The sequence below is a fragment of the Diabrotica virgifera genome, chromosome 6 (assembly GCF_917563875.1).
Source record: "Diabrotica virgifera virgifera chromosome 6, PGI_DIABVI_V3a".
Taxonomy (NCBI): Eukaryota; Metazoa; Arthropoda; class Insecta; order Coleoptera; family Chrysomelidae; genus Diabrotica; species Diabrotica virgifera.
Genome location: NC_065448.1, coordinates 96,635,158 through 96,662,468, shown reverse-complemented (window position 1 = coordinate 96,662,468; position 27,311 = coordinate 96,635,158). Strand labels below are relative to the sequence as shown.

Below are 27,311 nucleotides of genomic sequence, written 5' to 3'. Positions count from 1 at the left end.
TTCTTGGTTTGCTTAAAAACATGTTGTGTATTATATGTACGTATAAAAAAATAACAAAAATTGAAATCTCTTTTGATTGAAACAATATTATATGTATAGACCAGGGCGGATCGGTAAAAAAAACAAAAACGTCTATTTGTGGATGTGCGAGGTGGCATTCGGATTTTTGCAGATAAAGTTAGGTGACAACTTCAATAATAATAATTGACTTATGCTCCTTCTCAAATATGCCCGGAACATTAATAAAACAATTAAAATATTTAAAAATTTCGAAAAACATTAATTTTTTTCTACATTTTTTCTTATAACTTTAAAACGATTAATTTTGGAGCAAAGTCGTAGGGAATTAAAATAAAGATAATTGAATTTTTTATGATATACGACTAGCTAAAAATGTCTTAAATTATTACCCTTTCTGAAAAATAGCAATAAATACAAAATAAGGAGGCAAAATAAGCCTCTTTTTATTCAGTGTTTTTCAACAACTTTGGTTGCACTTAGAACCTTCGTAATTCGCATAGAAAATCCTTATAACATACTTAAATCGTCCACCAAATTTCATTAAAATCTACCTGATAGATTTTGCATAATAATTTTGCAATCTAAATTTTTTTAAAAAAGTTCAAATTTTTTAAAAACTTTCTGAACAGAAAGTAGACCATTTAGAAGTTTGCTAATTTTTTCACATATAAAGAGGCTCTCTACCTATCTAATACACTTTACAGAATTAAAATCGGATTATCTAAGAGGCCTCAGCACTGTTTTAAAGTTATAAACAATTTTTTGGCTTATAAACAAATACAGTGAGGACGTTTGAGTTGGAATAAATTCATTTTCTCGAGAATGGGCGTCTCTGGAGATAAATCCCGAAATAGGTCGATTTTTATTTTTAAATTCTAATTTTTTGGTATACATATCATACCAGTGACGTCATCCATCTGGGCGTGATGACGCAATCGATGATTTTTTTTTAAATGAAAATAGGGGCCGTATGATAGCAGGCCGTATGAGTCCGTCGGTATAACAGGTTGCCTTGCAACCAGATGCAGAACAGTACCATAAATGTTTTCCACTTTTTAGCACTTTCTTTAATTGAAATTTAAAATTATTTACCACCAATAACTGGTGCTACTTCGGTATGCGGTCTACGGCAGAGTTTCTAGTTTGGTATGCGGTCTACCGTCTGATATGCGATCTACGGCAGTTTAGCTGATTCGGCATGCGGTCTACGTACAAAAACAAATTAGAGAAACTATTACAAACTTTTTATTTATTATTTATATTTATACTTTACTTTACTTGTCATACTTGTGCTTTACTTCACACTTCACGTGTTATTCTGTCTAAATCCCGAACCGAGGATTAGCGGCGTGTAATTTGGGTTGCCTATATAAACTTGAATCAACGAAATGGGCCTTGAGTGTTAATTTAAAACGCTGAAAAGACCGTTTAGTGATAATAAAAAGGGTGGGTTGTGATTGCGCGCAGCGGTCAAATACCTCCTGCCCTGCGGTTCTCTCACTCTAATACCCGTAAGTTGGGTTTGGACCGAAGGGTTAGGTCTTCCTCCTTTCAGGCAAAAACCGATATTTACTGCGGTTGCATGATATTTAATATTAAAATAGTATTGGATGTGGTAGAATGTAGACTCTTTGCATAATTACCAATTGAACAGTGAAGCTGTTAGTAATAATAAAATAGTAATGTTTGTAATAGTTTCTCTAATTTGTTTTTGTACGTAGACCGCATGCCGAATCAGCTAAATTGCCGTATATAGATACGATATAAGGTCGATCGGGACCGATCTGTTTAATGGATAAAAATTATTGAATATGTAATTTAGTATGTTAACAATTATAAAAAACAATGGGGCCCGATCTAATTTTGGTCTGACTAGAATTAATTTTTTTATTCAGCTTAATGCCTTAACAACTAATGACCATTGGCATGGTACCTACAGTGGATTTTTCCAATCAGGTACCTAGTGTAATGTGTAGTGTATCTGTTGAGTAAATGTCTTGTTACTTAGCGAAGTTGACGTAATTTTCTTTGCAAAGAGACGCTAATTGTATCCGAACGACTGCTGTCCCTCCGGTGATATAATTAATTAATAATTAAAAAATGGCCTTTTTTAATAAATAAAAAAAAATAGAATTCGACCCGGGAGGTATTATTTCAGATTTTTTGGATCATTCTCTATACAAACAAAAAAGGTCTTACTACTTATTAGCACGTTCTTTAAAGATAAAATATTGCAAAACCTCTAAATTTTAAAGAACCGCTTGGATTGAAATGAAATTTGGCATACACATAGCTAACAAGTCAAAAAAAAGTGATATTGTGCCGATGTGTGCTTTTGCCCTAGGGGTGAGTTTCACCCCCTTTTGGGGGTGAAAAATATATGTTCCAAATAAGTCCGGAAATGGATAAAATGAGTAATTCTAAGCAACTTTTGTTCTATAAAGTTTTTTCAGCAAGTTAATACTTTTCGAGTTATTTGCGAGTGAATATGTTAATTTTTTTACAAAATAACCACGTTTTCAGACAGTTTTTCGCAAATAACTCAAAAAGTAAGTATTTGGTCGAAAAAAAATTCTTATCAAAAATATAGCACGTAAAAAAGTGAAAAACATGGTGTATATATTAGGTCACTATACCTAGTAGAAGCAGAGTTATAGCTAATGAAAAATAGGTTCATATTTGTCAAATTCCAAATCGAATATTTTAACGTACCATAACCAAAAAACGAAACACTTTTTTGGGCAAAACTCATTTTAACTTAAAATGCGTATTTTTGTTGAAAAATTAATAATAATAATAATAATAATAATATCGTCTTTACCGTAGGTATCTGGGATGAGTCAATTTTCCCCTTAGAGGGAGTGTGAGCCGTATGGCTAAATCTGGGTAATCGTCTTTATTATTTCTTCAATATAGAAATGTACATTTTTTTATAAAACATAATATATTATTTTCAGAAATAAAGGGCGAAGTTCATTTTCTGAAATGTCGCCATTTACAGAAAATGTTCTTCCACTTAACCCGAAAAAGAAAAAAAAACTTATCTATATAGTGCCATTATAAAAACAACAATAATTTCGTTTAATTTACCAATTTATTCGAGCTCGAGCATTATGTTCGTCCAGAACCAAAATTATGATTGAGAAATAAACAAACAGTCTCTAGATTTGGATTTAAACTGCCCAATGTTTAATACTTTTATTGTTGATGGTAATGAATTATACAAATGACGTACCTGATACCTAAAAGACCTTCTAAATATCTCTGTTTTAAATTTCGGTATTGCCAGCAAACCTTTATATCTAATATTTAAGTTGTGTATGTCCGTTCGATACGTGATTTTACGATGAAGATAAGACGGTTTTTTTGTTAGAATTATTTTATGATAAAGACAGACTGCATGATGTACCCTTCTATTTTCCATATTCAGCCACTCAATTTCCTTAATTTTATGTGAAACTCTCTGTCTTCTGCGAATGCCAAATATGAGTCTTAGACAGGAATTTTGAACTTTTTGAATTTTATTCTTGTAGTGAGTGGCTAAATTAGGACCGTAAAGAGCGTCAGCATAATTAAAATTTGAAAGTACAAGAGATTCACACAAAACTTTCTTAACATTAAATGGTAGAAAATGTCGATTACCGTATATAATCTTAATTGAAGCGTAGGCACGCTGTATCAATTTATTTATATGTTTTTCGAATTGTAACTCTGAATCCATTAATACACCCAAATTATTTGCCACATCAACAACATCAAGAATTGAATCCTGAATTTGGATTTGGATTGATGGTAAAACTAATTCCCTTTGATTTCTTGGCCCAAATATTAATATGTTTGATTTACTGGAATTGATGCATAGGCAATGGTTTAAAGCAGCTTCTACAAATCTTTTTAAATCGGCATTAATCAGATCATTAGCGTTTTTTAAATTTTCGATTGGGAAACTGTAGTAGAGCTGAGTGTCATCAGCATATAAATGAGCTTGGCATGACTGAAGCTTAGAGAGAAGATTAGAAGTATATGGAGAAAATAATAAAGGACCCAATATTGAGCCTTGTGGAACTCCTGAATTAATATTCAAAGAGTTTGAATTTTGACCTTCTATATTAACATGCTGTTGTCGCCCTTCCAAATAGCTTATTATAAGTAACAACGCATCATAGGAAAATCCTAAATACTTTAAAATGCTTATCATTAATTCATGGTTAATAGTGTCAAAAGCTCTGCTAAAATCTAATAAAATCAATATAGTACATTTTCTGTCATCTATAGCCGTAAGTATGTCATCGACAATATGCAAAAGTGCAGTTGTGCAACTAAAGCCTTTGCGAAATCCAGATTGAACATCAGGTAAAAGAGAAAATTTTTGTATATATTCCTTTATTTGAATTTCCATAGCTCTTTCCAATACTTTGGATAAAGTAGGTAAAATACTGATACCTCGCAAGTATTTCATTTCTTTTGGATTTTGTTTCTTCGGCAATACCCTCACAACTGCCCTCTTCCACATCGCCGGACAGACATTCTCTGTTAAACAATAATTTATAATATGTGTAATGTAAGGTACGATATGAGGACAACAAAGTTTAATTAATTTAATATTTATACCATCACACCCTCTCGCATTCGTTTTTATATCTGATATGGTCTTAAAAACAAACAAGTCATTAATTTCCTTAAATTTAAAGTTTTCATTGAGTAATGTATTATTATTATAAAAATTTAAAAGATGTTGGGGTGGTTTTTTATTAGGAACAGATTTTATAAAAAAATTATTTAGATCGTTAGGCTTTTTTAAATCCTCTGGAATATTTTTATTTTTATCGGGAAGAAATTTATTCAACTTTAGTGTCTTCCACATTTCTTTTGATGAATTATTATTGAATTGATGTATAAAGTATGCCTTTTTTTCTCTCTCAATAGCCCGATTAGTAAAGTTACGCATTTGTCTATAAAAATCTAAATGTCTCTGTAATCTAGTCCTTTTAAATTTGCTTAAAGCTTTGTCCCTCTCGTTCATCATAATTTTGATGACATATGTCATCCATGGTGCTCTGGCTTTAGTGACTCTAGAGGTAACTATGGGAATATGTATATCAAATAAATTATTTAAGCAATTAACTAAGTACGATATTTTTGCATCAATATTTTCCTGGTCATATATTCTGAAAAATGAAGTATTAAACAAATCAGCCTGAAAGGATTCTTGATTAAAAATTTTAAAGCTTCTATATGTACACATTTTAGATTGTTGCGATGTACCACCTACATTTACCTTACAATAAACAATAGAGTGATCTGAGATGTTATGATGTATGACACCCCCTCCACTGCAGCTCCTTTTTGTACTATTACATAATCTAGAAGTGTTGCAGATGTAGCAGTGACTCTAGTAGGAACGTCTATCAATTGACAATAATTCAGTGATTCTAAAATTGAATAAAAATTCTTAACACTACTATTGTCATAGTCAAACAAGTCTAAATTAAAATCACCCATACAAATTATTTCATCTACAGTTGGTCCAATATCAATTAGACTATTTTCAAACTCATCCAGAAAAGAATTTAAATTTTTTTCATGAGGTCTATATATTACACCTATTCCAAATGTTTTTTTATGAACCGTAATTTTAATCCATAACTGTTCCCAGATATAATCCTGCCTACTTATAAGTGGTTCACAACGCAATCCATCTCCAACATATATACATATTCCTTTACCTCTGCAATTTCTATCCGCCCGGTATAATTTATAATTATTAAAATTTAATTGGTCATCAACAATACTATATTTCAACCATGTTTCACATATTAAAAGAATATCTAAAGAATTATCCGAAACTATTTGTTTAATATTTTGCAATGAAGGTACTAATGATCTTGTATTACAGCAACCTACTTTAAACATTTTGTTTTATTTTAAACAATTTAAATGCTCGAGTTCGAAATTAAAACAATACCAAAACAAACGATATCTAACTTAAACAAAAAATTGTAGTTCTTGTAGTTTTTGTTCCACCTAGATAAAAATCTAGTAACGGGAACAACTCAATTGGTCAAATGCTGCAAATATAATCCTTAACATTGTTATGCTCGTAAAAGATAAAAATAACAAACATCATGATTCTATCTGTTAATTTTGTATTTTTGTTTTCTAAAAAAAATTTTTAACATCAAAAGTAAACAAGTTACCCTCAAAATAAAGTTGGTCCCTTTTTTTGGTAAGAAATCGGGAAAATCACCCCCTAATTAGCATTTCAAATGAACTTAATTGTTACCACTTCACAAGTTTTTTACTCGCGTGTGTATTGGTCATATGATCTGTAAGTTTCATCGGTTCAAAATCCTTATTTTTTAAAGAGCTGTAGTTAAAAGGGCTTGAACGAGTCACTTATCACGAGTGCATGCAAACTTAGAAACACCGAATCTTAACCAATTTTTGTTTTACAGAAAAACAAAAAAATACAAAATATTCAGAAAAGTAAAGCCAACTTTTTTTATTGTTTAAGATTTTTGGTATCTCTAACAATTTTTAAGTTATTTTGGAAAAAATCATTTTTTTCAAAATTAAAATTTTTAAAAATTTTACTTTAAAACTAAATTTTTTCAAAAATAAGCACTTTAAATCGATGAAACATACAGATCATAATATAAACACAACATAAGTAAAGTAACCTGTGAAGCGGTAACGATTAATTTCATTTAAGTTGCTAATTGGGGGTGATCTTCCTGACTTTTTTTGCCAAAACAAAAGGAACCAGCTTTATTTTGAGCGTAACTTGGTTACATTTGATGCTAGAATTTTTTTTATAAAAACAGAAATAAAGCTTTTTTTAAACACTTTAAAAAAGTTGTAATGTGTTTTCCCCAAGAGTGCTTCTAGTCCAGGGTAATAAGGTATTTCCCATGACACTCGAGCAGCCAGGGTACTGAAGCGTTTTTTCGACAGGTAATACCTACAAGAGCAAATTGTAACTATTTCCTGCGTAGGATCTGGCGGCCATTTTTATTTATAAACAATTAAGTGTCAAAAATGGCATTTTTTCCTTTTTTTTTCAAATCAATGGAAAACATTGAAACTTATGGTTTTCTTAGTACAAATATCTTTGAGATTATGGAAAAAGCTTTAAAATGACGTATTACAAAGTTTGATATACTCATTTATTGTTAATATAATTGCGGAAAAAGTTCGGAATTGCAAAAAAAATTAATTTCGCAATATCTATTGTAAAAATTAGTGTACAGCTTTGAAATTTTTGTCATATAAGGGCTCTTTGGTGCTTAATATGTGATAAAAATTTCAAAGCGATTCATTCAATTGTTTAAATTTTATTCAAATTGTTTATCCCAGAGAGCATTTTTTTGCAATAACATAAGTCAGAAAAAAAAATGACGTTAGAACCATTCCACAGGTGTCAAGTGAAAGAGCATGAGCTATGTTTTCAACTTGGTTTAAAAAAAGCGAATAAAAAATGTATTTATTAGTAATAAATAATTATGCAAAAGTATCATAAATCTTTCCTTATAAACTTTTTATTTTGTTATACCGGGTGTCCATTTATATTTTCCCCCATTTTAACTACCTATAACTTCTAAACGGCTCAAGATAGAAACATACGGTTTTCGCTGAAATGTTTTATTTTACTAAAAGTTTTCTATGAATCGATTGAGTTTTTTATATCGCTTTCAATTACGAAAATAAAAATGGCGGATTTTTGAAAAAAACTTTGTTGACTTTTTTTAATGGAACACCCAGTATATTTTTCTGTAAATTGAAAGAACGATCATTCACCTATCCAGCGATATAAAGTTTTTTAAAATCGGTTGTCAAATCACTGAGTAATTAATTTTTAAAATGAGAGGTGCAGCGTGGATATCACATACCTAAATAACATGTAACTAAGCAAAATGATATTATGTTGTGATTTTCACATTGCATCTCTCATTTTAAAAATTAATTTCTCAGTCATTTGACAACCGATTTAAAAAAAAAATTATATCGCTGGATAGGTAAATGACCATTTTTTCAAGTTACAAAAAAATATACTGGCTGTTTTAATAAAAAAAGTCAACAACGTTTTTTTTTCAAAAATCCGCCATTTTTTATTTAAAAGCGATATGAAAAATGGCCATTTACCTAAAAAATTGAAAAAACGATCATTTACCTATCTAGCGATATAAAAATTTTCAAAATCGGTTGTCAAATGACTGAGCAATTAATTTTTAAAATGAGAGATGCAATGTGGAAATCACATAACATAATATCAATTTGCTTAGTTAGAGAGTTGCACCTCTCATTTTAAAAATAAATTACTCAGTCATTTGACAACCGATTTTGAAAAACTTTATATCGTTGGATAGGTGAATGACCTTTCTTTCAATTTACAAAAAAATATACTGGGTGTTCCATTAAAAAAAAGTCAACAAAGTTTTTTTCAAAAATCCGCCATTTTTTTTCGTATTTGAAAGCGATATAAAAAATTTAATCCATTCAGACAAAACTTTTACTAAAATAAAACATTTCAGCGAAAACCGCATATTTCTATCTTGAGCCGTTTAGAAGTTATAGGCAGTTAAAATGGGGGAAAATATAAATGGACACCCGGTATAAGAAATTATATATATTTATTACAATTTTTTATCAATTATGATATAAATAACATTACTTGGTAGTTGTGCACTTAAAACAGGGTAAAAAAGTTAATTTTTTTGGAAAAAGTTATCCAAAAAGTTTATAAGGAAAGATTTACGATACTTTTGCATAATTATTTATTACTAATAAATGCATTTTTTATTCGCCTTTTTTAAACCAAGTTGAAAATATAGCTCATGCTCTTTCATTTGACACCTGTGGAATGGTTCTAACGTCATTTTTTTCTGACTTATGTTATTGCAAAAAAAATGCTCTTTGAAATAAACAATTCGAATAAAATTTAAACAATGCAATGAATCGCTTTGAAATTTTTATCACATATTAAGCACTAAAGAACCCTCAATTGACAAAAATTTCAAACCTGTCTGTACACTAATTTTTACAACAGTTATTGCGAAAATAATTTTTTTTTAATTCCGACCTTTTTTCGCAATTATATTAACAATAAATGAGTATATCAAACTTTGTAATATGTCATTTTAAAGCTTTTTCCATAATCTTAAAGATATTTGTACTAAAAAACTCATAAGTTTCACTGTTTTCCATTGATTTGAAAAAAAAGGAAAAATGTAATTTTTTGACAGTTAATTGTTTATAAATAAAAATGGCCGCCAGATCCTACGCAGGAAATAGTTACAGTTTGTTCCTATAGGTATTACTTGTCGAAAAAACGCTTCAGTACCCTGGCTGCTGAAGTGTCACGAACAGGGTATATTTTTGTCTTATTACCCTGGCCTATTCATTATTTGGATATTTCACACTGAATTTTGGATATTTGGAATTTTTCGAATATGAACCTATTTTTCATTAGCTATAACTCTGTTTTTGCTAGGTATAGAGACCTAACATATACACCGTTTTTTTTTACTTTTTTAGAGGCTATAGTTTTGGTAAGGATATTTTTTTCGACAAAATGCCTACGTTTTGAGTTATTTGCTTAAAATTAGTCAGTTTATCCATTTCGGGACTTATCTTGGACATATATTTTTACACCCCCGAGATGGGGTGAAAGTCACCCCCAGGGTAAAAGCACACATCGGCACAATACCACTTTTTTTCTTTGACATGTAAGCTATGCGTATGCAAAATTTCATGTCAATCCAAGCGGTTCTTTAAAATTTACATCAAAGTAAAAGAATGTACTATATGTAATTATTCTCTTAAGTTGATCGTTGTAGAGTTATAAACAATTTAAAACTGAAAAAGAAAGAAAGATGACGGTTTTCAAGGCCCAAAAACATAAGTAAAAAATATAATTTTTGAAATTACGAAGTACCTAAATTCTAAACCTTATTCTATCAGTTCTTGATACGCATTTTGATGCTCATCAAGAATCATGTAATTTTAAAACATTGTTATTTAGTTGTTAATGCAGCCCGATCGCCAGGCCGCACGTTTTCCCATCAGGAACCTTCCTCGTCAACAATTAAAAAATATTTATTTTAGAATAAAACATGGCAAAAATTCTTAACGGGACCTGATAGAATAAAAAGGGTTGAAACTTGAATTTAGGTAGGTACTTCGTAATTTCATAAATGATATATTATACTTGTGTTCTTGGGCCTTGAAAATTGTCATCTTTCCTTCTTTTTTCAGTTTCAAATTGTTTATAACTCGAAAAAAATCATCTGAAGAGAAAAATTACAGACATTTTTTGTTTAGAATGATTCAAAAAATTCTGAAATAATATCTGCCCGTGTCGATTTTTTTTTAATTTATAAAAAAACGTCATTTTTTTAATTATTAATTAATCATAGTCAGAACAAAATTGGATCGGACACCCCTGGGACCCCTTGTTTTTTTACAACTGTTAACATACTAAATTACATATCCAATAATTTTGTCTATTAAACAGATCGATGTCGATCGACCTTTTATATCGCACCTAAATGAAGAAGCAAAAAGTCAGAGAACAAGTAGTTTGAGTTTGAAGGTATGATAATTTTTAAAAGTAAAATACAAAAATTGGGCGTCGAAGATGGAACATTAAACTTCTTTTCAAAATAAAATCCTATATTTAATTTCTATAATAATTGAGAATTGTTTATATAATTTTTTATCTTATTAATAGTGAAAAGGAGCCTTCATTCTTAATTAGATAATAAATAGAGACATTTTTTGTTTATTAGTTATTTTTATATCTTTGACTTATTTTGAGTACATACCAATCATGTTTGTCTCCTTAAAACATCACTCAAAATGTCACAACACGATTTACTGTTTCCACCCATTAGAATGTGTTATTCACAACGAGAAAAACGCATAAACAACCTTTGTTCTTGACACTGAAAATGACTTATCACACAATATTTCTCCTAATGAACCTAAACGTTTCATAAAGTTATTCTCTAAACACGTTCAGATGTCACAACCGACACAAATAACCACCATAACTTTTCTTGACAGCTCTTTTTTCATCACTACTCCGCACCGCACTCGACCGCACAGTTTTGAAAAAATAACTTTTATTTGAGTCTTTAAGCGTTCCTCATAAGGAAATTGAAAGTACCGAGTCGGTAACGTGCCTGCGACAAGAATGGTAAACGCGGTTTGGTAAAACCAGCTGAACGTACAGTGACGGCGGAAATGTAACTGTTCGTTACTGATGGAGTATTCGTTGTTTTAAAATAACTGAAGATATTATGAATATGGATCAAAGAATGTTCATTATACTATTTTACAATTTGCTTTACGCTTTACGCAAGTTTTCGTTGAAAAATTATTATCTTATAGGTATGAAGTTACTTCCAAATAAATAAAAAACAGGAGTTTGTAGGAGACTTAGGAGACTCCCTATAAATATATGCGTTAAAGTTTGAATATATCCCAAGTTCAGAAAAAAACATAGAAAGGGATGTGATTTAAACGCAAATTAACTTGACGTTATACTAACTACTATAGTTGGTATATCTTAGCTCATTGCTATTATATTATATTATGTGTGTACGGCGTTAAGTTTTTTTAAGTTTTTTAAGTTTTTTTTTATTTTTCGGAAGCCACTTGTTGTCAGAATCGGTCGTACTTCTGAACCATAGTCCAGGGTAATAAGGTTTTTCCATGACACTTGACCAGCCAGGGTACTGAAGCGTTTTTTCGACAGGTAATACCTACAAGAGCAAATTGTAACTATTTCCTGCGTAGGATCTGGCGGCCATTTTTATTTATAAACAATTAAGTGTCGAAAAATTGCATTTTTAACTTTTTTTTCAAATCAATGGAAAATAGGGAAACTTATGGTTTTTTTAGTACAAATATCTGCCAGATTATGGAAAAAGCTTTAAAATGACGTATTACAAAGTTTGAAATACTCATTTATTGTTAATATAATTGCGAAAAAAGGTCGGAATTGCAAAAAAATTTATTTTCGCAATAACTGTTACAAAAAATTGTGTACAGCTTTGAAATTTTTGTTAAATAAGGGTTCTTTGGTGCTTAATATGTGATAAAAATTTCAAAGCGATTCATTCAATTGTTTAAATTTTATTCAAATTGTTTATCCCAGGGAGGGAGCGTTTTTTTTGCAATAACATAAGTCAGAAGAAAATGACGTTAGAACCATTCCACAGGTGTTAAATGAAAGTGCATGAGCTATATTTTCAACTTGGTTTAAAAAAGTGAATAAAAAATGCATTTATTAGTAATAAATTATTATGCAAAAGTATCGTAAATCTTTCCTTATAAACTTTTTATTTTGTTATATAAGAAACTATACATATTTATTACAATTTTTTATCAATTATGATATAGATAACATTACTTGGTAGTTGTGCACTTAAAACAGGGCAAAAAAGTTAATTTTTTTGGAAAAAGTTATTCAAGAAGTTTATAAAGAAAAATTGACGATACCTTTGCATAATTATTTATTACTAATAAATGCATTTTTTATTCATTTTTTTAAACCATGTTGAAAATGTAGCTCATCCTCTTTTATTTGACACCTGTGGAATGGTTCTATTTTTCTGACTTATGTTATTGCAAAAAAAATGCTCTCTGGGATAAACATTTTGAATAAAATTTAAACAATTGGACGAATCGCTTTGAAATTTTTATCACATATTAAGCACCAAAGAACCCTCATTTGACAAAAATTTCAAAGCTGTACACTAATTTTTACAACAGTTATTGAGAAAATATTTTTTTGCAATTCCGATTTTTTTTCGCAATTATATTAACAATAAATAAGTATATCAAACTTTGTAATACGTCATTTTAAAGCTTTTTCCATAATCTCGAAGATATTTGTACTAAAAAATCATGTTTCACTGTTTTCCGTTGATTTGAAAAAAAAGGGGAAAATGCCATTTTCTGACAGTTAATTGTTTATAAATAAAAATGGCCGCCAGATTCTACGCAGGAAATAGTTATAAATAATTTGTTCCTATAGGTATTACCTGTCGAAAAAACGCTTCAGTACCCTGGCTGCTGAAGTGTCACGAACAGGGTATATTTTTGTCTTATTACCCTGGCCTACCAGGCTTTGGTGTTAACGACCACTTACGTGGCCGAGACCGATTCCGACGCGCGTGGGACACTCACCATCTCTTCTTTGGTTTTTTTCTCTATTACTTCTTCGAACTTGTCACTTGCTAATTGTTGCTACTGGCTAACTACTATTTAACCATAGAAAATTTTGATTCCACTTTCCATTAATTTTAACCTATTTTGTTCTATCATAGCTATTCAGTAATTCAACGCATCGCTTTTACTCCCTTCATTTCGTTTGTCTTGTAGACCGGGACCTGGAAGTATGTATTTGAGTATGCAAAACCTGAGGACCAGCTGCTACGTTCGGATTCTTTTACCTGAGACCTTGAATAATGAAAAACTGAATCTTGCCGGAAAGTGCGATGGTGCCTTGATCCTTGTTACCCCCTCCCTCCCTTATTTTAAGGGCAGATAAAAAGTGATTTTTAGCAAAACAAAACATTTTTTTTGTATTTTGTAATTTCATGTAAATAATAACAATAAGTTGTTTTTATAAATGTTAAAGATTTCAATCTATTAACATGACTTTTTACGAAGTTTCATATAATTATGTAAAAAGATCTATGTAAAACACAAGATCTAAAACATAAAATAAATTGTCTTATAAAAACATTTAAACACTTTTCTACTGTATAATAGTTTCAAAAATTTAATTTCAATGTGAATTATCGAAAAAAGTATTTTAACCATTTCTACAAAATCCCTTCATTCAATGAGTAACATGTAACTAATTTTACATGTTACTCTTACTCATTAACAGTTCAGTAATTAAATTTCAAATTCTGTGTTGAAGTTTTGAAACCAATTAAAACTCTATTTTTTACTTTAGGGTGCGTATAACAATTGAATCAATTAGGAACGAATACCACAAAATACTACTAATGAACACCTCTATTAAACATGTTTGGTAAAACCAGTAGAGCACAGAGCATGCATTATCAACACAACTGTTTATTTTGTATTCTGTTTTAAAACGGACATTTTGATGATATATTCACAGGAAATCCACGTACGTCCTTCGGTACATGATACAATTTAACAACAGATTCGTTATCTATCTCTGATTAAACAAACGCTGTGAAATATTGTAATACATAAAAAGTACCTATTTTTGATATATTGGTCACAGTATCGGTAGAAGCGGATATTTTGAAAAATATTAATTTATAGGAATTCCTTTTTACCCGTCAATTTACAAGAATCTGTAGAAAATTAGTATGGTTTTATCAATTTTTATTTTTATTTGTAACTTTCTGTGAGTTGGTCTCTACTCGTTTCCAAAAATGTGAAGAATATACTTAGTAGAATAAAGCCTTTATCACTATGAGCCATCTCCTGAAAACTTTATACATAAAAATTATACATAAAAAACATCATAAAAAGTAAAGAACACACGACAAACACACAGGGGCACTTTTGCAATACAAGTTTACTTTTCACGATGTAGAGACTAGAAGTGTGACATCCTGTGTAATAATGATTATAAGAAAGAGATAGAAGGAAACATGATGCACTGATGGAACTTGATCTAGAATGCAGAGACTGACATATAATAAACAATATCCATTACGAACAAATTTTATTCTCATTAGTTTTTGGACCAGATAACAGCGAAACTACAGGGTAACATTCCATGGTGCTTAATGTATGTTGATGATGTCGCGTTAGTAGGAAATAGTGAAAGAGACTCAGAACAAAAACTGGAACAGTGGACACGAGCTCTGGAGGAAAAAGGTTTAAAACTTAGTAGGACAAAGACAGAGTATTTGGAATGTTCATTTAAAGATGAAGTTACTACAAATAAAATGGTATCTTTGGATGGTGAACTGATTGTAAAAAGCAATAGTTTTAAGTACCTGGGATCGCTATTACAGAGTAATGGAGAAATAGATGGATATGCATGCAGTAGAATTAGGGCTGGATGGATGAAGTGGAAGGAAGCGGGTGGTGTGTTGTGTGACAGAAAAGTTCCAATGAAGCTGAAAGGAAAGTTCTATAAAACAGACATAAGACCGGCTATGATGTACGGAACTGAATGTTGGGCAGTGAAAAAGAAAGAGGAACAACGAATGCATGTGGCGGAGATGAGAATGCTTAGATGGATGAGTGGAGTGACAAGAAAGGATAAAATTAAAAATGAGTATATTAGGGGAATTCTAGGTGTGGCACCAATTGATACCAAAATGAGAGAGCATACGTTGAGATGGTTTGGTCATGTTCAACGTCGAGACGTTAATCATCCAATACGAAGAGTAGCTGAAGTGCAGATTCCTGGAAGGAGTAGGAGAGGAAGACCAAAGAAGACGTGGGGGGAGACGATTAGGCAGGACATGTTGGTAAAGGGGATTAAATATTGAAATGACCCAGGATAGAATTGTGTGCGGAAATGCAATTAGGGAAGCCGACCCCGCATAGGGATAAGGCAAAGAGAATGATGATGATGATGATGGTCCATTGCGAACAAACTGCAGCTGTTGGGAATCATTTAACAGACGACACTAAGATAAAAAGAGGTATGCGACAGGGCTATATATTATCCCCATTATTATCCAATATATCCAGAGCACATGAAGAACCTAGCGCTAACCGATATAGACGAGCGAATTTATAAATGGAGGAGGACTGAACAACATAATAGTAGGGGAGCAAAGTATGCTAAATGTGCAGTCACTCGAGCGTTATGGAGACCTATTGGGTTGTGAGGAGTACGTCCTAAAACCAAAAACAGTTAAGGAAAGTTTTCCATTTTAGTGGGCGCTTGCCATTTTTTAATTTAATTTTCCATTTCCAACATTCTTTTTTCCGATTATAACGTTATCTATCCATAATTCGAAAAAATGTTTCGAATAAAAGTTACTTATTTTTACGTAAGGAATCCAAATCTGCAATAAAAAATGGGGGCTCCCATTTAAGATTTTAAAGTAACCCCCCACCCCACCTTCGTGGGGGTCGTGTTTGGTGCCATTAGATAGATTTTTCAAAAATATTGAATAAGTGTATTTTACAGTTTTTCGATCTGATGTTCATTTCGCGAAATATCGACGGGATTCGTATTTAAAATATTAAATTTACCCCCCACCCCTCTCCGTGGGAAGTCGTGTTTGGTATCATTCGATAGATTTTTAAAAAATATTGAGCACATATTTTTTAGTTTTTCTATCTGTCATTCATTTCGCGAAATATTCGCTTTTTTCTTGGTGAAACTTTGGGACTCACCCATTTCCTTACGCCCGGCTCAAATCGTCAGATTTTTAAAATATACACTCTTTTGCATGTACTTAACTTACCTTATCTTAATCTGACAATTTCGAGTTTTTTTAAGGATATTTTTTTTTTCGGCCCCCCCTTAACGAACTCCCCTGTGTTAAGAGCCAATATATGGTAGAGGTACATCTGGTACCAGGTTTATCCCCATATGCTAATCTGACGCGCTCGAGTAACTGCAAAAATTCCCGCTCTGGCTCCCCTACCATAAAGGTACGTATCCATTACGTTGGTGCTCCGTGCTCCGTGTAACTGATCCAATGGATGCGGCATGCGCTCGTCTACATATAAACCGCCACCGCTTGGATCGCCGAGGGTGAGCGCCGAGCGAGAGCACCAACGTATCCACTACGTGGAGCAGTTACACGGAGCACCAACCTAATGGATACGTACCTTTTGATAAGCTGATAACACTGTCATTTTTGGAAACAGTCTGGAAGGTCTACATATGCTTGCCTTCAGGGTAGCAGAAGTAAGTATGTAGCAGGTTTGGGCTTCATTTCAATATCAAAAAAATAAAAGATACTCAGTGACATTAGAAGTGTTACACCCAGAAGGAATCATTTCTGGAACTTTATTTTTTGGCAACATGGTACATTTTCATCAAGAATGAAACGATAACATTAGCAAGACTTTTTATTGACATGTAATCAAAAAAAAATTATGTGTTTGGCGACCCCCTAGCTGAATACACGTCTAGGCATTGACAAAATGAGATAATCGATATCTGTCTTATCATCTTACGACCATCACGCATACCTAAACAAAATCGCGATTCATAGCTGAATGCTGCATTATGCCATTCTGACATCCAATGCTGCCGTTCTCTGCACCAATTCAAACGTTGATGACAGTGGTCCGCAGTAAAAGGAAGCACTCGTCGTGGGCGGAATGAAACCAGTCCAAAGGCTCGAATGCTGCGGTATAGGGTACGTATAGTAACAAGTCTACCTTCTACTCCAATCCATTGGTCAGCGATTTGACAAGTAGTAGCAAAACGGTCTCGCGGAGCCAGGAGTCTAAAGCGCCCATCTTGACACCCTGTGGTACGCCTCGGTTGACCAGTTGGTCTTTTTCGTCTTCCTCTTCCTTCGTTTGTCTACACACGACACACTCGCATAACTGTCATTGCCGTATAATTAACACGACGGCCAATTTCGCGATACGATAAACCCATATCTCTATAGTAAATAATTCCAGCCCGTTCAAAATCGCTAAAATGGTGGTAATTTTGGTGTCTTCGAACTCGAGGCTTATTCTTGCACTGAATACAATTAAACTGAGGAATAATAACGCAATATAGGCATAGTCGTAGACGTCGAAGGTCAAATTTTGACTACAATTGAAGATAAATTAAGAAGATGGAAAGAATATATGCAAGAATTATTCGAAGATGCTGCACGAAGTCCGTATGAAATAGACAATCCCTATGGCCCAGAAATAACAAACGAAGAAGTAACTATGGCCATTAAGCGGATTAAAGAGGGGAAATCACCAGGACCTTATGAGGTGCATGGTGAAATTTTAAAGCTATTAGAGGCACAACAAATTACAGCTCTTACGAAGTTATTCAATAACATATACGAGACTGGTTACTTACCAAAAGACTGGCTACTATCAATATTCATTCCACTTCCCGAAAAAGCCAACGCTAGAAAATGTGAAGAACATAGATTAATTAGTTTGATGAGCCATGTACTTAAAGTACTCCTTACTATCATTCACTCGCGCATATACACCAAATTAGAAGAACAGCTGAGTGAAGTTCAATTTGGATTCAGATCAGGACACGGAACGAGGGAAGCACTTTTCAGCTTGCAAGTTCTAATACAGAGAGCCAGGGATGTCAATTGCGATGTGTATGCATGTTTCATAGATTTCGAGAAGGCATTTGATAAAGTCCCACATGGAAAACTAATCGATATCCTAAAAACATCAGGACTCGATGGTAAGGATATAAGACTCGTTTCAAACTTATATCTCCAACAAAAAGCAACAGTTCGATTCGAAAATGAACTGTCCGAAATCTTCACGGTTGAAAAAGGAGTCAGACAGGGTTGCATACTGTCACCAACATTATTTAACATATACTCTGAAAACATCTTTAGAGAGGCCTTGGACGAATCAGAAGATGGTATTGCAGTAAATGGACAACTTATAAATAATATTAGATATGCAGACGATACAGTATTGCTGGCGGATAGTGCGCAGGGGCTCCAAAGGATCATGGATAATGTTGTAGAAGCATGTAACAAATACGGCCTAAAACTAAACTGTAAGAAGACAAAAATAATGATCATTAGTAAAAACACCAACATAAACGCCCAAATTACAGTAAACAATACACCTCTAGAGAGAGTACAGAAAATATGCTACCTGGGCTGCAACATTAAGGATACTTGGGATCATAGCTACGAAATAAAAACTCGTATTGAAAAAGCCAGAAGCTCTTTTAACAGTCTTAAGAAAATTCTCTGCAACTTGTCTTTAAGTATCAATATACGCATAAGAATTCTTAGATGTTACGTCTTTAGTGTCCTCCTATACGGAGTTGAAAGCTGGAGCCTGACAGAAGATGCCATAAAACGGTTAGAGGCGTTTGAAATGTGGTGCTACCGACGTATGTTGAGGGTCTCATATATACACCACACAACTAATATAACTATTCTCCAGAGGCTAGGAAAAGACAAAGAAATAATTAACACCGTAAAGAACAGAAAATTGGCTTACTTCGGCCACATTATGCGTAATGAAAAATACTGACTGCTGCAGTTGATTCTACAAGGCAAGATTGAGGGCAGGAGAGGCCCTGGACGTAGACGTATATCCTGGCTGGCCAATCTTAGGAAGTGGACTGGTCTAACGTCAACTGATCTATTTCGAGCTGCCGTAAATAGAATAAGATGGGTCAATGTGGTCGCCAACATCTCTAGAAGATAGGCACTTTTAGAAGAATAATAACTAAAAATTTCAGTAGGTACCAACCGGTCTTCATAAATTGGTCTTTTCACAAAAAAATTTAAAGATAAATCTTTATTTCTACAAAAACCGTAAAAGATAAAACATTTATATTGTTATCACAGAATGCATTAAATATAAGTCATTGTGTGCAACATGTTTAAAGTGTTTCTTTTGAAGAAATCTTCTATTTTCTCTTACGTTTTTCTTTGACAACGCTGTTTTGCAGCTATATCTCTCTATGTTTTCATTTGCAGAATGTCATGAGGTTTTGCCTCATTCGATTCGATTTAGTTGTATGAAAGCAATGTTGACAAATTAAAATGGAATTTTTTCCGTTTTGCAATAAAAATTTACTTTTATTGACGAAATTATTAAAACTGTCAGCTGTTTAGGACGATGTTTCGGTTAAAAAGCTTTCGGTTGACAGACGTTTTACTGTATATCACAAATCACCAACTTCTGCTATTTGGGTGCAAATTTAAACAAACAGTGTGAACAATCGATGGAAATAAGATAACGATCGATAAGGTAAAACCAGCTTTTGTCAAAATGAAAAAAAAATTCTAGTCACGATACACAATGGAAATAAAAGTTTTTTTACTAAAATATTCACCGGTCTTCCACATAGGCTGGAGTCATGGACCTTAACTGAAGCATCACTGGAGATACTCCAAGCGTTTGAAATGTGGTGGGTAAAGAGCGCGAACTAATTATAATCACAAAACCATATAATGCGTAGTAAACAACGATATGACCTACTTCAAACCATATTTCAAGGTAAGGTGCAAGGAAAAAGAGGTCCAGGAAGAAGAAATATATCCTGGCTTCATAACCTACAACCTTGACCGCTGCAACAAAATCAAAATAGCCATGTTAGTGTTCAACATTGTAATGGATAGGCATTATAAGAAGAATATGTGGGAATAATGCCAACTTAATTAGAAAAATGAATATTTGTTTAACAAATGAAAGCTGACGAAATGCAAAAATAATCTGAATTTGATATGTTACCAATAAGTGTGAGTTAGTTCTTCACTAAACATTGTATAAAAATATAATAGCAAAGAGACAACTTTTGTACAGTTTTTCAGAGATACAAAGAGCATTGGTTTAAAATTTGCAAATAGAAAGTGGTCAAGTAATTGGTGAGTATTGTTTGTGGTTACAGTTAATATTGTTCTTAATACTGGCATAGCCAAATGGATTATCAGAAATTCTTCCTCTTCTTAGCCATCTACCCTCCATTTTTGGACATTAGCCTCTCCCAACTCCTTCCAAGGATCTCTATGCTGAGCAACATAGTTCCAATTTGTTTTTTAATGTCATTTTTGAATGCCAGAAATTAAAAGTTGATTATTACTAATGATGGCTCACAAAAGAGAGGAAAATAAAAAAGACGGTTCCTGGATTTATAGATCATGGTCTAGAATGCTTTCTTCCTGAAGTTTGGTTTGCAACTGCGGCAGAAATTTTCTAACGTGATGCAGCTGTTCTTCCGACTTCCTCCGCCAAAGTACCCAAAACTAGATCAACACCAAACAACTGTAGCAAGCAGTCTACTATTGTAACGGTCCGAAAGTCATTATTATTTTTGCTTCACCCTGTATACTTAAAATCATGTTTGTGTTTTAGTGTATTACGTAATTCGTTTCTCACAATGTTGGATTAATCTTGTGTTATCATGGATATTCATATCTCTTTTATCTGAGGGACCTCGATATGTTTCGTACCGCCAAAAGAATCGGGACTCGTAAATCTTTTACTAATGTATTTTTGGCGACTGTGAGACTGGAATATGTTATTTTGAAGCTGATTTGTTTATGTTGTGAATTCATTTGCAGAGATAAGGGATCTGAGTGTGTTTATGTAATACAACAAGTTTACACGTGCAATATTGCGAACGTTGCGAAAAAACATGGGAGAATATTGAGCTGAGATATAGCTATCAGAATTTCGTTTGGTTTAATCCTATCTGCGAGAGAAAGAGTTATTGCCTTTGAAGGCGTGGTTGAAATTTGCTTAAATCTTTTCTATTCGTTTTGAGATGAAGAGTGGAAATTGACTAATTTTTTGATTGGTAAAACCCGACATGGTTGAGTAGGATAGAAAAATGGGGAGATGGAATGAGTTTTAGGGGTTGTGAGAGGGTTCTAAAGAGATTCGTGATCAGTTCGGGCTAGTCTAGAAGAGAGATCAGTTCTGAGTAGTCTAGAGTAAGAAGCTGGTGCCTTTCCGTCAACAGGCTCTTTGCCTTGCTGACGGAGAAAATTGGTGATAATAGTTCAATGGAGAAAGTTGTTTGTATTTAGATCAGTTCAGTTTTTGTTCCAGAGCCGAAGTAGGCTTAAGTGGCTGCTGTGGTCGTAGAGAATGTAATTTCTCGACCGTATTTTGTGTTTTTAGTGATGGATTAAACTGATCCATTGGTTTTCTTTTGTCGAAAAGTTTTTCGTTTTTTTTTTTAATAAGTTTAATCAATAATAATAGTATCCAAGTGTTGCAGACAATAAACGAACAATGGAATTTCATCTCTAATATAATTAATAGCTGTACTTTACCTGTCAAAATGAGTGTCGTTATGTGCCGTGACAACAAATGTGCCGTAACATCAGGACAATGTTTAACACCGTAACTGCCGCATGGATGGACTATGGATCACCCACGGATAAAGAACACAACAAGGTACTTGCGCTATTTTTAATGGTTGAACTCTTACATTTTCTCACCAATCGGTAAAAGGATTAAAGGCTTTTTTTAACAACTTTGCAAAATTTTTATTTGTTTCAATAAAGTAAAAATTGTGTTTAATTATTAGATTTTCTTTACCAATCTCTATCCTTCTTATAAAGTAATCACGCATGAAAGTAGCCTACGGTAAGTACAGATATTTCAAGTAACCGGCATTCTTAGTTTTATATTTTTTTATAAGTAAGCATATATTATATCTTCTTTTTTAATTATGGCGCCCCCGAGCATTTGAATTTCTATTTTATTTAACATCTATTAAGAATCCACACCCCTAGGTCTCTGAAGACTTAGAGCTACCGAGGTACATCTAAAAGTTAAGTAGCACCAAGTATATTTTTATATTTTGTTTAATTTGGCATTTAACGTGTAAAAATGGTGTTATACAAATGGCGCCCTGGTGCCTATTCGCTAGTGTTACAAAAATGTCGCCCACCGTATTTGGGGCATACATGGTGCTATACTATACACATGCACAAAGACCATAAACCTACCCTGAAGATACCCAAAATGGGGTACACACAAGACAAAACAACAACCCCAATATAGAAATATTCAAACAAGAAAAGGAGAATAATGATGAGCCGCACCATGAGCAAAGTAGCTTGTTATAATGTCTGAGGTACTAGCAGACGAAATTTTAGTAATAAGTATTTCCAGACCACGGCCTCTACACCAGGAGAACAACGTATTATTATACTAGCCGTGAAAGCAAACACCCTGTGATTTGAAAAATAGTTGAAAATTTTATGGAATAACCACTTTATAATTTCATACATTACGAATACAAGTATTCCAATTGATTAGAAAATTTTTCAAAAAGTATCCAAATCGGACAAGCCGTTGGCAACAGTAACTGCCCTCAAGACAGTAATTTTTTGGTGTAACGTAAATTAATTCGATACATGTACACCCTAAATGCGGCTTAGGCCTAACCTAAAGGATAAAATAAATAAATAACAATGAAAAAATTGTACTCAAAGGCAAACCACATTTTTACAAAACGCATCACAATTTCGTCTCTATGTTCACGTTAGATAGTATTTCCAGTTTATTTAAAAAATTAGTAAAAAGTTTACAATTTTAGGGAGACAATACGAATAGGTATATCTATCTATTGTTAATGTATGTAATTATTTCATCGCTAATAGAACACGTTTGTGTACTAAAGCAGGAAGTTCATTAATACAAAATAAATCTTGTCGAGAATCTTTTGTACATTCTAAGTTTCCACGTTATTGGAATACGAGTCGATCGAGGTTTTGTACTTTGCATTGAAAATATGCTGCGTACGACAACGAGGAATGTGATGCGGTATCAAACTGAAGAAGGATTTAATTTTAATTGCCTGTCTATTCTAACTGTATCTGAAACAACCAGTTTAGTAGATAATGATTCGGAACAAAGCTTGGAGATTATTTATTAACTCAAGGTTAATAGTTACATGAAGCAAATAGTACTGTAAACAATAATATGAACAATATTACACGATTATTAAAAAAATACCAATTAACATTTTTTTGAAACTAATAAATCAAATATTCTGATTTCCTACAAGATTTTAAATACAGATTTAAATCTAAATTTACATTCAAGATGCAGTAGAAATAAACAAACCAAAACACGTTAAATGCTACTAACTAGGAGCACTCCCGAATCATAATTTACAATGTATAAACTTTGGAAATCATGATTTGGGATTTACAATGTATATCTATATTGTATACACATTGTAAATTATGATTCGGGAATGCTCCTAGTAGCATTTAACGTGTCTTACTTTGTTTATTTCTACTGCGTCTTGATTTTAAATTTAGTATAGAAACTTGCAAGTTTTTGCATTATGTTGTCAGAAAAAATGCACCCAAAAGTGCATACACGTGTTAAAAGATGTGTGTTAAGGGCCAGATTTTGTTATTCGGGGGGAGGCTTTTTGGGGTCACTGAAGAGGAATACGCCCAAGAACCGACGACCGCAGCACTTGGTACCCAGGTTCGAGGAGTGGTGGAGTTTCGAGGGTTTTCGGCACTGTATTGATGCAAACAGATTACATGGGGTTTTTTTTGGGACTGCTGAACAAGAATTCGCCATTAGAACCGACCGGGCATCTCGTGCCCAAAAACCCTCCAAACTCCTTCGTGACGAAGGACCAAACTTCGTCCTTTCCAGTGACGAAAAACTTCGAAACTCCAGAAGATGATACCCTTAGCAGTGATCGTGGGCACCAGGTGCTCCGGGAGTCAGTTCTGAAGGCGTATTCGTGTTTACCAATCCAAAAACCCCCTTTATTCCGGTGATTTAAAGTCTGTTTTAGACTATACCTTTTTTTGTTAACATAAAATGGTATAACAAAAACTTACATGAAATGATTGTGTACAATATTAATACAAGAAGTTTTGTGTATTGCATTGTCACTTTTTCCTATTAGAATATGTTATGTGATTCTGCGCATTACATGCTAAAAAAGTACTTTTTTATATTTTTTTGATGGTACATGTACTGTTAACCTCAATTTTCTTCTTCTTATTTTCTTTTAAGAATATTTTAACCTCATTTTCCTCAACATTTAACCTAGTTAGTTTTATCTTTGATATTTTATATTACAAAGATATATGTTATATGATGGATAAGAAAACTCTATTATTATCAGCTGCTTCCATTGCAACATTTCTTAAAAGAAAAGTTAACCTTAAAAGAACCAATTTGACAGTATAACGAAGATAACCTAACTGCGCATGCCTGTGTACTAAAAATTGTTATCAAATAGGGCATGTTCTAATTTGTATAACATTTTGTTTCCTGTTATTCTGTTATTTTGTTTCCTGTTTTACATTGTGACAAAACTTAGTACACCATTTTCTTATATCATTTTATGTTATAGTCTAAAACAGACTTTAGTGCTAGATGGTCTGGTCTAGTTATGTTAATAACGTATTCTAAAAGTTTTGGCACAAAATTCATTGGCTTTAATTTTAATAAAAACAAAATAATATCAATTTGCCTTTGGATACAAAAGTTTATTTACTTTGATAACTGTCAGTTCAGATTTATATATTTTGAAGTTTTCGCATTAAGAGCAAACAGTAGCGATCAACAGGTAGCAACGAACGCGTTCGAAGATTGAGGCTCTAATTTTGAATATTTTGTCGAGATATTTGGCACACATATTCGTAATATAATAAAGAATGGCGGTACAGAGCCCAATTTCAAAAATGTTAGTATGTGGAAATTACTCTATAACTAAATAAAATATTGAAAAAAGGAGCCTGTACCGCCATTAAGAAAGACAAAAAATACACTTTCTTCAAATAAACTTTTTTATACCGTGCCTAGATTTTGTGTCACATTGGAACTACTAAAAATCGATTTTTTTATAACAAGAAATCGAACGTCACTGACTTGGCAACATTTCACGCCTATGTGTATAAAAATTATTGTTTTTAATAGTATAAACGTCACTGTCATTGTCGAATTACCGACGCACTGTTGCCTCACTTTTGAAAGTTCGCAGAACTTTCGCAATCTTGGACCGCGTTTGTTACTACCTGTGTGCTCTGATCGCTACTGTGTGCTCTGATCGCTACTGTGTGCTCTTAAGATGTCGCATAAATTAGAAATAAGAAAAAGTGTCTACAACTTGTTTGGACCAGTACCCAAAGCTAAAATCTGTCGAATATTCCAGAATGATAACAGATCCAGATAAACAGTTTAAAAAGATACAAAACCCGTTATGTTTCTGAAGCCTTCAATTGACGCGACTGACAAAAAACTAGAACTTGTCTAGAACTTTTGCTTTGCTCCTCGATGCGTCAAAAGTTGCATTAAACTCTGTCATGCCACGTATTCCCCGGTCACGTCAGCACCATTTGAAACTAAGCACAAAAACCATTGTTGGAATTTTATACCCTCATTATGACGTAAGCCCAAGTTACATTACGTTAGGAAAAATAGATTACGTTAGGAAAATATATGTCACCTTTACGCATCGGGTAAGTATAAGTATTTGTGTCTAATTGCTAAATCATTACCACTGTCAATAATTTTCATTTCCTGTAGATAATAAACAAGAATAAAAAACCACTAAACGCGGTAAAAATGATTGGCGTACACAATATTCCAGCTACAAAAGAGCTGACTTGAATATTACGTGGCGCAAAAATGTATTTTCATTTTGATGGAAAATAAAATTCTAGTTATATTTTGAAATATTTTTCCATAACATTTGAAGTAAACGCACTGCAAAAGAGCCTTAAATTGTAAACTTTATCAAAGGTACTCTTGCGCTACCGATTTGGTATATTTGCGGTTTTGCTAGCTCTTATCTCTCTTTGAACCTGAGATACAGTCACTCAAAAAATATGCCCTGTTGTACCAACTCAGTCTTAAACCTGGCTTAAGAGTGATCAAATGTGACAAATTATACCGGTTCTGAATCGGCCCCGTAAAGTTACTCCGGTTCTGAATCAGAACGGTCTAACTTTTCCACACACACACACAAACATTTTCGCCTTTTTAAAAGGAAATTAAGTCAAATTTCTGAGCTTGGTAACTTTTCAATGGCATAACCGATTTTTTGGGGGTCCTAGGAATCAGCCCGCAAAACACTCCAAATGGGGAGGTCTTTTCCTAAACTTTCAGATGGGATTCAGCCCATTTTTCAATTCAGTTAGGTTGACAGAATCATAAACTTCGCGTATGCAAGAAAACACCTAAAAAATAATAAATCTCCAGGAAGTGATGGTATGTCCGCGGAACTTATTAAATGTGGAGGTGCTACTCTGACTAATCAAATATATAAAATAATACTGAGAGCCTGGAATGAGGAACAAATCCCGGAAGAGTGGCGTATTGGAATCGGTTGGCCGCTACACAAAACGGGTAATCAATTGAAGTGTAGAAACTATAGGTGAATAACCCTCCTTAATACAAAATATTTTCGACTATCTTAAGGTACGTATCCATACAAGGGTGATTCGCGCTCGGTGTAGCAGCTCCACATAGTGGATATGTTGGTGATCGCCGCTCGGCGCTCACCCTCTTCGATTCAACCGGTTTGCGGTTTATATGTAGGGGAGCGCGTGCCGTATCCATTTGAGCACCGAGCGCGGATCACCTTTGTATGGATACGTACTTTTACATGGTCGCCTAAGAGCATATTCAGAGGAGCTTCTTGGCGA

At 33.0% G+C, this 27,311-nt stretch overlaps 1 protein-coding gene across 3 annotated transcripts in view; it reads right to left on the bottom strand.

Moving 5' to 3' along the window:
* The window catches only part of LOC114332919 (tyrosine-protein kinase Src64B), a 699,550-nt gene that overhangs the window by 84,154 nt on the left and 588,085 nt on the right, over positions 1 to 27,311 (bottom strand). Inside the window, exon 1 of one of the 3 annotated variants that reach the window (XM_028282709.2) lies at positions 10,845 to 11,200. The exons of the other annotated variants lie outside the window; for them this stretch is intronic. The gene's annotated coding sequence lies outside the window, so the exon portion shown is untranslated. Of the gene's footprint in view, positions 1 to 10,844; positions 11,201 to 27,311 lie in introns of those variants that run through there. 3 annotated transcript variants of the gene reach the window in all.